We start from the raw sequence: 12,964 nt of genomic DNA on the forward strand, positions 1-12,964 counted from the left end.
TATTGACACAATAGTCAAAGAAAATACAACATGCAAATAGTTCCTAATCTAAAACACCCAGGAAACTAAGGATACCATGTGAAGAACAAACCTAAGGATAACAGGTATAGAGGAGAGCAAAGATTCCCAACTTAAAGGGCTAGTAAATATCATCAGCAAAATTATAAAAGAAAACTTCTCTATCAGAAATAAAGAGATGCCCATAAACAGACAAGAAGCCCATAGACCTCCAAATAGATGGGACCAGAAAAAAAGTTCTCCTGTCACATAATAATCAGAACACTAATTGAACAAATCAAAGAAAGAATATTAAAAGCAGTAAGGTTAAAAACAAAAACAAAAACAAAAAACGGTCAAGGAACATATAAAGGCAGGCCCATCAGAATTACACCACACTTCTCAACAGAGACTCTAAACCCAGACGATTTTGGGCAGATGTCATACATACCCTAAGAGAACACGAATACAAGCCCAGGCTACTGTACTCAAAAGGACTCTCAATTAACATAGATAGAAAAACCAAGATATTCCATGACAAAACTAAAATTACACAATATATGTTCACAAATACAGGCCTACAAATAATAATATATGCACAACTCAAACACAAGGAGAAAAAGTACATTTTAGAAAAAGAACGAGAGTAATCCTCTTTTCATGATCCAAAAAAGATAGCCACACAAACATAATTCTATCTACAACAACAACAACAACAACAACAACAAAACTAGGAAGCAACAATCACTTTTTTTTAATAACTCTTAACATCAATGATCTCAATTCCCCAATAAAAAGACATAGACTAACAGACTGGATATGTAAACAGGAACCAGCATTTTGCTGCATATAGGAATTATACCTCATTGACAAAGACAGACACCACCTCAGAGTAAATGGCTAAAAAACAATTTTCCAAGAAAATTGTCCAAAAAAAAAAAAAAAAAAAAATCCCAAGATGGAGTAGCCATTCTAATAGTGAATAAAATAAAATTTTAGCCAAAAGTTATCATAAAAGATAAGAAAAGATACTTTATATTCACCAAAGGAAAAAAACTACCAAGATGAATTTTCAATTCTGAACATCTATGCTCCAAATGCAAGGGCACCTACATTTATAAAGGAAACCTTACTAAAGCTCAAATGCACACATTACAACTCACACAATAATAGTGGGAGGCATCCACACTGCACTCTGATCAATGGACAGATCATGGAAACAGAAACTAAACTGAGACACAGTGAACCTATCAGGAGTTAAAACCAAATGGATTTAGCAGATTTCAATAGAACATTTTATTATCAGTCACAAAACAGAAAGAAGAAGACTGGAATAATTTCTTGCATCTTACAACATCACCAAGGCCAAAGGAAGGTTTTTAATAACAACAAAAACAACAAAAAACCCACATATACATGGAAGTTAAAATATGCTCTACTCAATGATAAGGTCAAGGAATAAATAAAGAAATTAAAGATATTTTAGAATTTAATGAAAATGAAAGCACAACATACCCAAACTTATGTGTGGAATGAAAACAGCACTAATAGGAAAACTCATAGCTCTTAGTGCCTCTAAAAAGAAACTGTTGAGAGCATACACTAGCAGCTTGATGGCACAGCTGGAAGCTCTATAACAATAACAACAACCAAAAAGCAAATATACCCAAGAGAATTAGACAGCATAAAATAATCAAAATCAGAGCAAAGAATCAAAAAAAATTCTGTATACAAAGAATCAACAAAACTAGGAGCTGGTTCTTTGAGAAAATCAACGAGATCTATAAACCCTTAACCAGACTAGCTAGAGATCAGAGAGAGTATCCAAATTAAACAAAATCAGAAATGAAAGGGGAGACATAACAGCAGAAACTAAGGAAATTCAAGAAATCATCAGCTCCTACTACAAAAGCCTATACTCAACAAAAGTGTAAAATCTAGAAGAAATGGACAAATTTCTAGACAAATACCTGGTGCCAAAGTTAAATCAGAATCAGATAAATCATCTAAACAGTCCCATAATATTTAAAGAAATAGAAGTAGTCATCAAAAGCTTCCCTAGGAAAAAAAAAGCCCAGGACCAGTTGGTTTTTGTGCAGAATTTTATCAGACTTTTATAGAAGACCTAATACCAATACTCTCCAAACTATTCCACAAAATAGATCAGAAGTAACACCCCTAACTTGTTCTTTGAAGCGACAATTATGTTCATACCTAAACTACACAAATAGTCTACAAAGAAAGAAAACTTGGGACTAATTTACCTCATGAACATTGATGCAAAAATACTCAATAAAATTCTTGCAAATCAAAACCAAAGACACATCAAAATGATCGTTCACCATGATCAAGTAGGCTTCATCCCAGAGATGCAGTGATAGTTCAATATATGGAAACCCATCCACCTATTCCACTATATAAACAAACTCAAAGAATAAAGATCACATGATCATCTCACTAGATGTTGAGAAATTATTTGACAAAATTTAAGTGGATCAAACACCTCCATATAAAACCAGGTACACTAAAACTATTAGAAGAGAAAGTGGGGAATATCTTAGAACACATAGGCACTTGGGAAAATTTATGAACAGAACACCAGTGGCTTATGATCTAAGATCAAGAATCAACAAATGGTTCCTTATGAAATTGCAGAGCTTCTGTGAGGCTAAGGACTCTGTTAAGATCAAACAGCAGGCAGCAGATTTGGAAAGGATCCTTACCAATCCTATATCTGATTGAGGGCTAATATCCACTCTATACAAAGAACTCAGAAGTTATAGACTCTAGAGAATCAAATAATTTTATTAAAATGGGGTGCAGAGCTAAAAAAGAATTCTCAACTGAGGACTATTGGATGGCTGAGAAGCACCTAAAGAATATCCCTAGACATCAGAGAAACGTAAATTAAAACAACCCTGAGATTCCACCTCACACCAGTCAAAAATGGCTAAGATTAAAAACTCAGGTGACAGCAGATACTAGTGAGGATAAGGAGAAAGAGAAACACTCCTCTGTTGTTGGTGGGATTGCAAGCTGGTAAATCTGGAATTCAGTCTGGCATTTATTTATTTATGTTTTCTAGAAAATTGGGCATAGTACTACCTGAAGACCTAGCTTTTCTACTCCTGAGCATATACCCAAAATGTGCTTCAACATAACACATGTTCCACCATGTACAGAGAAGCCTTATTTATAATAGCCAGAAGCTGGAAAAAAAGCCAGATGTTTTTCAGTAGATGAGTGGATACAGAAATTTTATTACATTTACACAATGGGGTACTACTCAGCTATTACAATAATGACTTTATACAATTTCTAGGCAAATGGATGGAACTAGAAACTATTATCCAAAAACAAAACAAAACAAAACAAAACAAAACAAAAAAAACAAACAAACAAAAAAAAAAAAAACAAAAAAATGATTCCTTATGAAGCTCAAAAAGAAAAAAAGGCCAAAATGTTAATGCCTCAGTCTTTCTTAGAAGGGAGAACAAGACATTCTGGGGAGAAAATACAAGGTCAAATACAGGAGCAAGGATTGAAGAAAAGATGATCCAGAGGCTTTCTCACCTTGGGATCCACCCCATATGCAGCTACTAAAACCAAGCACTATTACTGATGCCTAGGATTACTTATTGGTAGGAGAACCAGAGATGGATGCCTCCTTAGGGGCTCTACCAGAGTCATGCAGAGACAGCTGAGCATGCTTGGAGCTAACTATTGGACTGAGCATGGGGACCCCTTTAAGGTGCTAGAGAAAGGACTGAAGGAGCTGAAAGGGATTGCCACCCCATGGGAAGAACAACACTGTCAACCAACCAGTCCCCCCACAACTCCCAAGGACTAAAATATTAACCATCGAGCACAGATGCAGAGCAATGGCTCCAGTTGCATATGTAGCAGAAGACACCAGTGTTTTGCATCAATGTGAGTTTTTTTTTTTTTTTTTTTTTTTTTTTTTTTTTTGTCCAGTGAGGACATGTTTTTCTAGTGTAGGGAAATGCAAAGGCTGTAAGGTGGAGAGGATGATTGGGAAAGGGTGCACAGTCTTGGAGACAAGTGGTGGGGAAGAAGGGATTGGGGTGGGGATGGGAAAGAGGATAAAATTTGAAATGTAAATACAGAAAGTATGCAATAAAGATAAAATAAAATAAAAACACTGGTTAATCAAATAAGAAATAGAAAAATACACAACACTACAACATCACAAAATTTAAAAAAAGAAAAAATACACATAACTTTTAATATGAATGATTTAAACAGAAAACAAGAACATATGGAAACTTTTATAACCAAACAGCAGCTTTGAATGGAAGTAAACAACAGATACACTAATAGTATAAAAATTATAGAATCAGTGAACTTCAAAATTTTTAGAAGTTTCCATATTTAAAAAAAAGCAAAAAAATTTTGAGAATTCAGAAGTTTCAATAGATTTTATTTTCTGTGACAAAATCAAAAATCTGACACATCTTCATAGGAGTTCAGAAAATAAGAATGATAATGAGGAAGAAAAATTAGGTACAAAAATCGGCCAAACATGTCTTCAGTTTGGTATAATGCTCAACATTAAAAAGGCTAAGCACGAACCCTTTCAGAGTGTGGCATACCTGGACCTTAAATCATTAATAACTCAAGAGCTCAGAAAATAGCCTTGCGGCAATTCTTGGTATTTAAAAATCATTATGTTTAATCTATACACACCAAGAAAACTTTGACTATTTCTATGTTTAAGTTTGGTTTTACATGTACTTTATGTTCATTGTAACTAGTAAGACTTCAATGCATACTATCAAACCTTTAAAAAAAATCAAGTACTGACAAAAATATAATCATATAGTTTTATGGCAAAATGCTTTAAAAATCTGTACATGTATCTCTGTTTTTTAAAAATAAAGTTGTTTACAAAAGGCTAAACCCACACAGACCAGGGAAGATAGCAAATCACACTTTGGTTGACAAATAGCAGCACTCTTACAAAGAACAACAGCATGGGAGAGCCTTGACCATTTCAAGAGGAAAATGACTATTACCTAGTGGGAAAAGATGATTGAGAAAGTCACTGATAGATTGTCAGAGACAGGGGACATTATAAGATGATGGGATAATGTCTTTGATGTGCTAAAGTATGTAATGGAATCAGATAAAATTATCAATACACGGAGAACCTGAGGAATTGAATAGACATGATAGAATTATAGAGGTCAAGCCAAGAATGGAAAGAAAAAAAATGGCCTCAATTATGCCAAATGTTGCTGGTAAGTCAAAATCAGAGTGCGGCCGTTGAAGTGAGCAATCTGGATGCAAAACAATCTTGTCAGGAACAGTTGTGGTGGATTGACTTATTTACAGCTTATTAAGAGTTAGACTTGGAGAGAATAAGACATGGGAATGGAAATCATAAAGACAAGTTTCTCCAAATGTTCTGCATTGGGTAGGAAATGAGTAAATTGTCAGTTAATATGAACAATGGAAAGGAGTTAATGTCTTATTGTATTACTATAATACTGTCCAATACCATCAGGTCTGTGGAGTAAAAAAAAAAAAAAGAACAAAACTAAAACAACCAGTTAAATTGAAATTAAATAATTATACATATGGACTAGTGACTTATTTTCTCATATTATGTTGACATCATTGTTTATGACTTGGTCATTTTTCAATGTAATTGTTGAAAAATATGTTCACTAAAGTTATATAACACTTAGTGTGTTGTGCTACAATTTTTTTCTTTTCCATTTTTATCATATAGATATTTCTTAAATTGAGAGTAAGATGCATTTCAAAACTCACCTTGTAGTTATTTTAAAGGTAGATATATTTTTTGAAATAATAAGAGTGATGTGATTTGAAATTGTTTATCTTAACTTACCAAATACTGACTAAATTATAAGAATCATTATCTGAGAAGGTTCAGTTACTTAGGTTTTTATTTTCATGAGGAAGCACATTCAAATTTCTCGCTCAAGATTCTGGAACACATCTCCCATTGTGAGGTATACATAGATGCAGTAGTGGCAACAGCCTCTCACTCACTCTCCACACCCTCATCTACCATCAGGGAGGGTAGGACAGGAAGGCTCCCTTGGCATCAAGTATAAAAGCAATGGGATAATGGGGATCCCAGACACAAGCATCACCATCAGTGAACATTAAAGGAAGATCCTGGGGTCACAGCTAAAGGGATGAAAAGAACCATTCAGCAGCTACAGCGTGGTGGTAAGTTTCCATCAATATGTCTGATTTATTCAAGGATGTGTCAAACTAACTATGTCTCTATTGTGAAGCATTGTATTGCTATATGTGTGTTCATAGGTATGTGGTTTTTTTTCCTTTGTTTTTTTTGTCCTGAATATACAGAAAACAAGTTGATTTGCAAACTATCTATCATCTATCTATCTATCTATCTATCTATCTATCTATCTATTTATCTATCTATCTATCTAGATCAGAGAATAATTCTCTGTTTAGTTCTCTGCCTTCTTGGTTAAAGATAAATTTTCATTCAGTATAGTGAAAGTGGATTCATTAACAATCCAGTAATATTTTTATGACATCAGTGTGTTATTTAAACGTGTATCAAGGTATCTGAAAAAAATGCTGTGTTCTGAATAAACATGGGTGAGCCTTTTATTTTTATTCCCCCAACAGTACTGTAAAATTACTCTCAGCATAGCATTTGTGTTTTATAAGGTATTATACATAATTTACAAATGTGTTAATGTAACTGTACATGGGTTACATTAAAATTCTATACTATTTCATAGAAGAGACTATGGAATTTGTGAACTCCATATCTATTACAATCCTTGATTCAATTCTCCACAGATACTAAGGGAAGACTTTAAAGTATGTACAGAATGTGTCCATATCTGATACAGTCCTTACAAAGAGTATACAACAAGAAGTGATGTATGAATAATGAAAAAGATGGGGCAGAGAAGTAGTCCTGGAGGAAATTCTGAATCATCCACACTTAAACTATTTTCAGCATAGATTTAGTACCTTTCATAAATCTTTGAACAGTGACAAACCATATAATTCATGGTTATAAGGAATGTCAGTCAAAATAGCTCCCAATTATGGGGGGTGAGAACTTATGATTATTTTCCTAAGTAGAGAAACATTTTATTTAGAAACTATTGATTGATATTTTTTCCTCTTTTCTTGACTTTTTGGACCATTTCTGCAACTGTCTTCAATCACCATTTTCTGCCTTAAAATATAAAGAAGATGTATTATGATATATATTGAACCTGAAGAATTAGCTTTATGTTCTCATTTTTGTGAGAGCATTGAATAGATTTCAACTTGCTAGATGGAATTTTTTATCTCAAATATTTCATGGAAGCACTTAGGTTCAAGAGGTTTAGGATTGTAATTACAACTCATTGAGACTCATGAAAAACAGCTAGTTAATTTTCCTGTTTCAAAAGAAATGGATACACAGATATATGTTCTGAATATTTATAGAATCTTAACTGCCTGCAATGATGTGAGAAGTAGTATTTAGGAGTGTGATTAAATGGGCTAAGATGTGAAGAAAGGACACTCCCAGGAGGGAAAGCATTAGTTTAGTATTGCTTCTGAGGCGAGTTGTTTCCTTCAGTTTTGTTAAGAATGTGTATTTTCTACGTAGAAGCCACCAGAAACTGGCTTGTGACTTATGATGAGTGACCTCCAGTCCCAAAGAATAGTGACAATTAAAAGAAAACCCTCTATTATTCCAGCTGCATATGTAGCTGAAGATACCAGTGTCTGGCATCAATGTGAGAAGAGGCTTTTGGTCCAGGGAGGGCATGTCTTCCTAATGTAGGTGAATGCCAAGGCAATGGAGTAGAGAGGGTGATTAGGAGGAAGTTCACCTTTGTGAAGGCAAATGGAAGGGGAGTGGGTTGGGAGTGGGGCATGGGAAAAAGATAACATCTCAGATGTAAATACAGGGTATCCAATAAAAAAATGAGAAAAAAGATAGAGTTCACACAATACTCAATTATCCCTTTAAGGAATAGAATCCAGTCATCTTTAATGTAATCATAATGTTTGTACATATTTAAGATGTCCAGTTTGGCAAACTCAGGCATGTATGCCTGTCCTGGTGTTACCACCACCATCAGGATATCTATGAAAATATCCAGGGATGGAGACTGTTTCAGCGCCTAAAAGCTGAGTTCTGCTCTTACAAAGGATCTGAGTTTACTTCTCAAACACCCATATTGGGCAGCTCAGAACCATCTGTAACTCCGGCCCCAGGAGATCATATATCCTCTTCTGGACTCTGTGGGTACCTTCAGGTGTGTGTGTGTGTGTGTGTGTGTGTGTGTGTGTGTGTGTATGCTTGCACACACATGCTCCCCCAATATCTTCATATTTATCTGTGATTCCTCTCATTGTAACAAATAAATATCCACTTTCTCTCACAAAACAAACAAACAAACCAACCTCTTTACTCTTCAGAAGAACACGCACCAAGACATTGTTCTTGCATTCATGTTCCTCTAAGGTCTCAGTGGTATGTGATAAGAAACCAGTTGGGATTTGTGGAGTATTCTCAATCTCATACAAACCCAAGTACTAGTCAGCAGACTGGGTATGATTAGGCTTTAGTGATTTCCTTAAACTTTAAGGGTTAAGGGATATCTTTAAGAATCTATGTAATTTTATTAACTTTCTGTTTTTTTCATTGGTATTAATTTTTTTCTCATACGATATATTCTCAAAATGGTTCCCTTTTCCAGATCCCCTCGCAAATCCTCCCCACACCTCTACTCATTCAACTCCACATCTTGCATCACTTTTAAGAAAACAAGCAAATAAAACATAAACAAACTAGAATAAATAAAAAGAGGAAAGGGAAAGAGAATTGTGTACACACAAACACACACAATAAAAACAAACTCCCAAGAACCTATAACAACACAAATTGGAAAGCCATAACATATAATCAGCCAAAGACTAGTAAGATTAGAAAGATGCCCAAACAAAAAATATTAAAAAATAGTCTTCAAAAAGACCACCGAGTGCATTTTTATGTTTATCATCTGCTGATTGAAGTGGGGCCTACCTACCGTTAAGTATGGTTTATATATTCAGGAAGACTGTTAGAGAAAACTATTTTCTTTTCAAGTGGTAACCCTTTGAAGGTAGCTTCTTGGTTAGTATTTGTGCCCATTTCCATGGATTCCATCTCACTGAGCCATCAGATGGGGACTGGTTACTTCTGCAACATTTGTATTCCTACACTTTGTGCTTGAATAACTTTACTTTAGGTTAGTGTTCTTTTGGGTGGGTTATAGTAATTTTATTGTAACAGAGAAACCAGGCGGCAGTACATTTTCAAGACGAGAGCAGATGGTGGTTATCTTTCCCAAGGGCGGAGTCTGAGCTGGTGTGGCAGGACACACCCCAGAACACCTCCTTCTCTTCCTACCTTACACGTCTGACGCGTGTGAAGACACAGGCTGTGCAGCCAGTATGAAGGAACAGATCTGTCCGGGGAGAGGCCCCATCCCAGTAGGAGCCAACCAATTACTGAAGAGGACATTGACGTCACGGGCAGGGTCCCAGTCTCCACCGCTCTTTGCTGTGAGAGGAGACTCTGGCATGAGCAGAAAACCTATGCTCTCCATTAGGTAATTCCTGATAGGATGAGGTTGATGGCCAACCGAGCGGTAGAGCGGGATGAAACTCTAGGCTACAGAACAGCAATGACAAGAAGAGGCAGGCGGACACGACACTACATCGTCTACTGTCCCCGCTGACGTGGCAGCAGACATGTTGGTTTTTGTAAAGCATGATCTCTGTGACGTGATCTGCTGACACATTTGCTCCACACCAGGAGGACAAACTCGAGGACAACTGTTAATGATAGAACTAGTTATTTTTCTTTTACAGCTTCTAATATGAGAGGCTCTATTGGGGTCCACAGGGGAGACCCTGTTACCATGTGAGGCTTCAGGTAGAGCTTCTGACTTATTCCAGTGCCATGGCTGGCAGAATTGGTGCTGTGATTTTCTTTCCTGTGTAAACTTTCAGAAAAGCTGGAGACGAAAGGATGAGGGAGAGTTCGGTTTAGAGCCGACGAAGTTCCAGGTACCAGCTGTGGATTCCTCTGCCCTACCTTTTCCTTCCTGAGGAAGACATTTAATTTCCGAGTGTTATGCACAGTGGTTGAAAACAGGGTCTACTCACCGCCATCCACCCTCCCTCCCCCTGCACGTGACTCTCACAAGAGCAAAGGCGGATGGGAAAGTGGTCTCTGTTTCTTTGCCCCTGGTGACCTGGTGAATGGCATGGGCAAGGTAGCCCACATTGCTGGAGGTGACCCCTGCCATGGAGATCGTTTGTCATGCAGACCGAGAACTCCTTGGTCAGCCGCTCCACCTGCTCAGGCTTTAGGCCAGTGGAATCGAACATGGCAGTCTGGTCCGTGATGTGCTGCCAATTGTGGGACGAGCTCTTTCTTCAGTTTGGAGGCCAACTGGGTCCTCACGTTGCTGATGCAGTCGGCCATGCCGTTCACCTCTTGCAACCATTGCTTTCGCGAGTCTGGAGGAGTCAGGATGGTTGCAGCGATCCGGCCTCCATTGAGAGGTGGGTTGGAATGCAAGGGACAGATCCAGGATCTTCAGCTGTGACTCCACCCTTGTGGCTTCTTTGTCATCTTTGCAGACCACGGTGAAGGCTCCCACATGCTCACCGTAGAGACCCGTGTTCTTTGCAAACGGTTGGCAGAGGCAGACATTGACGCCCTGCTTAGTGAACTGCTGCACGGCCCAGACATCTTTATCCCGTCACCACCGGCAAAGCCTTGATAGGCCATGTCAAAAAATGTGGAGAGAGTTCTTTTCTTCACCACAGACGCTATTTCCTTCCTCTGCTCTGGACCAGGGTCCACGCCCACGGGGTTGTGGGCGCAGGCATGCAGGAGGAGAGCACTCGGCTCTGGGATTTTTGATATGTCTTCTAGGGCTCCGGAGAAATCAAAGCCGCATGTCTTGGGATTATAGTATCAGTAACCTTGGAGCTGTATGCCAGCATTCCTGAAGATGGGCGAGTGATTTCCCCTGGATGGTTTGCGCAGAAAGACATCTCGGCTGAATTTAAAACATCTTTGCAGATAGCTGGCTCTGACCCTCAAGGCTCCAGTCCAGAAATGATCTGCACAGTAACAAACCGGCCACTTTTCAACACTTCTTTGTTTTTGCCCAGGGCCAGTTCTGCAGAAGCCTTTCAAAATTCTGCTAGTCCCCCATTGGGCAGGTTTTGTTTGTCCATTTTTTTTTTTTTCATCAATCTGGGCCTTTGCCTTCCGGACACTGGGGAGCATGTAAGGCTTGCCGTATCATCCCGGTTGGTACCAACTCCCAGGTTCATCTTCTTGCTGTTGGTATCTCTCTCGAAGGTTTCAGTAACTCCCAGGATAGGATCTGGAGATCCCGTTTCAACGTGGGTCCACCAGGAGCTGGCTCTGGTAGAGGCTGCTGCTGCAAGGCCTGGGTGAAAGGCAGCAGCCATCCCGGAGAGGACCCGGCCGGAGTGCAGGACCATGGTGGGCTGTAAAGACAGCAGCGGATGGCGGTAGAGCCGAGATCAGGGGAAGCCTAGGTTAGTGTTTACTGGCTGCTCAATTGTATAATTGATTCTTTTCTATTAAAAATAAGGTAGTAAAATATACATCAAATGATGATTTGGGCCATAATCGACGTGGTACCTTGTAATGAAAATTGTGAAATACTTAGAAATAAGAAACTTATCTCAGAATCTCTAGATGCAAGCAAATCCAGTGTTTGACAAGAAGCCTCTGAGTCTGGATCTTTGTTTTCAGTGTCCTTCTTGGGGCTCTAGACAACTCAGGGGGCATCTATGAACCTGTCGCCCTCATTGACAGATGGGAAACGCTAACACTGGAAAACCTGTCAAATACCCCGTATGTCTTGCTCTTCCATAGGCACTTCATTCACACTGTCTCAATAGTACCGAAACTACTCAAGAAGTGCTTAAGTTTCTAGTTTCACTTTGATCAGTAAAAGAATTTTGACCCAGACCAGGAATTAGACAACCTTCAGCTGTTTCCAAACTTAGAGTAGCATCAAAGTATAGAGACCTAATTTCCTTGACTCTATTCATAAGAATAACAAAGTCTGAAATGATGTTCATTCTCTGAAAATCATGGTTTTGAGATCACCATTTATTTAGACGTATAAAGCTTGGTGTGTTTGAAGACAATGGTACTGCATTAGAAGCACTCATACACCGATGCATTTTTGCTTATTCTTTGTGTGTGTGTGTGCACGCACACACATGTGCTTGTGTATTCATCTGTATGTGTTCTTTTATGTATAAGTGCATGGGCACATGGGTGCACACACGTGTGAAAAAGAGTTGATGTCACGTGTTTTTTCAGTCACCGTCCACATTACTTTTTGAGGGGGAGTCAGTAGGCCTGCTTCCTCTTTGATAAGATTGGCTGCCAGTGATCTTTACATCCTATCTCCACCTATGCGGCTTCGACGATGACGATAATGATGAAGATGATGATGAAGGTGAATGATGAATGATGATTACTTTTGTGGGTTTGTGTGAGTGGGTAGCTATTTCCCAGGGGACCCAAATTCTGGCCTTCATGTATTTGTCCTAAGTACTTTGAGAACTGAGTTATCTTTCCAAACCTCAATTTAAAGTTTTTTTTTTTTTGTCAAGTAGAGCTTTGTATAAAACCATATAAGTAATTTGGTATTGTTAAATCTAAACGATTAAATGTATCAATCTCAGATTTTTAATACAAAAATGGTCTTTTGGTTTTTCAAGCTATGTTTATTTACATGAAGTTTGTGCATATCCTATTCTTTTCTAATGCATTAGTAACGATAGGCTGTTGTTTCTAATGATAGAACATAAACAGCTATGTGCCTGTATTGTTGTCCCGATATAGATTTTAGTAGAGCTCTCCTAGATCAATCAA

At 38.0% G+C, this 12,964-nt stretch overlaps 1 pseudogene across 1 annotated transcript in view; it reads right to left on the bottom strand.

Annotated features, from left to right (window-relative positions):
* LOC308422635 (aspartate aminotransferase, mitochondrial-like) overlaps positions 1 to 12,964 on the bottom strand; it is a 105,855-nt pseudogene that overhangs the window by 9,795 nt on the left and 83,096 nt on the right. The window contains exons 3-6 of the transcript in view: positions 10,192 to 11,556; positions 9,944 to 10,130; positions 9,666 to 9,858; positions 9,436 to 9,583 (exon numbers count right to left, since the gene is read on the bottom strand). The product of the transcript in view is annotated as an aspartate aminotransferase, mitochondrial-like (transcript). The remainder of the gene's footprint in view (positions 1 to 9,435; positions 9,584 to 9,665; positions 9,859 to 9,943; positions 10,131 to 10,191; positions 11,557 to 12,964) is intronic.

Source organism: Micromys minutus, assembly GCF_963924665.1.
Source record: "Micromys minutus genome assembly, chromosome: 7".
NCBI classification, from domain to species: Eukaryota; Metazoa; Chordata; class Mammalia; order Rodentia; family Muridae; genus Micromys; species Micromys minutus.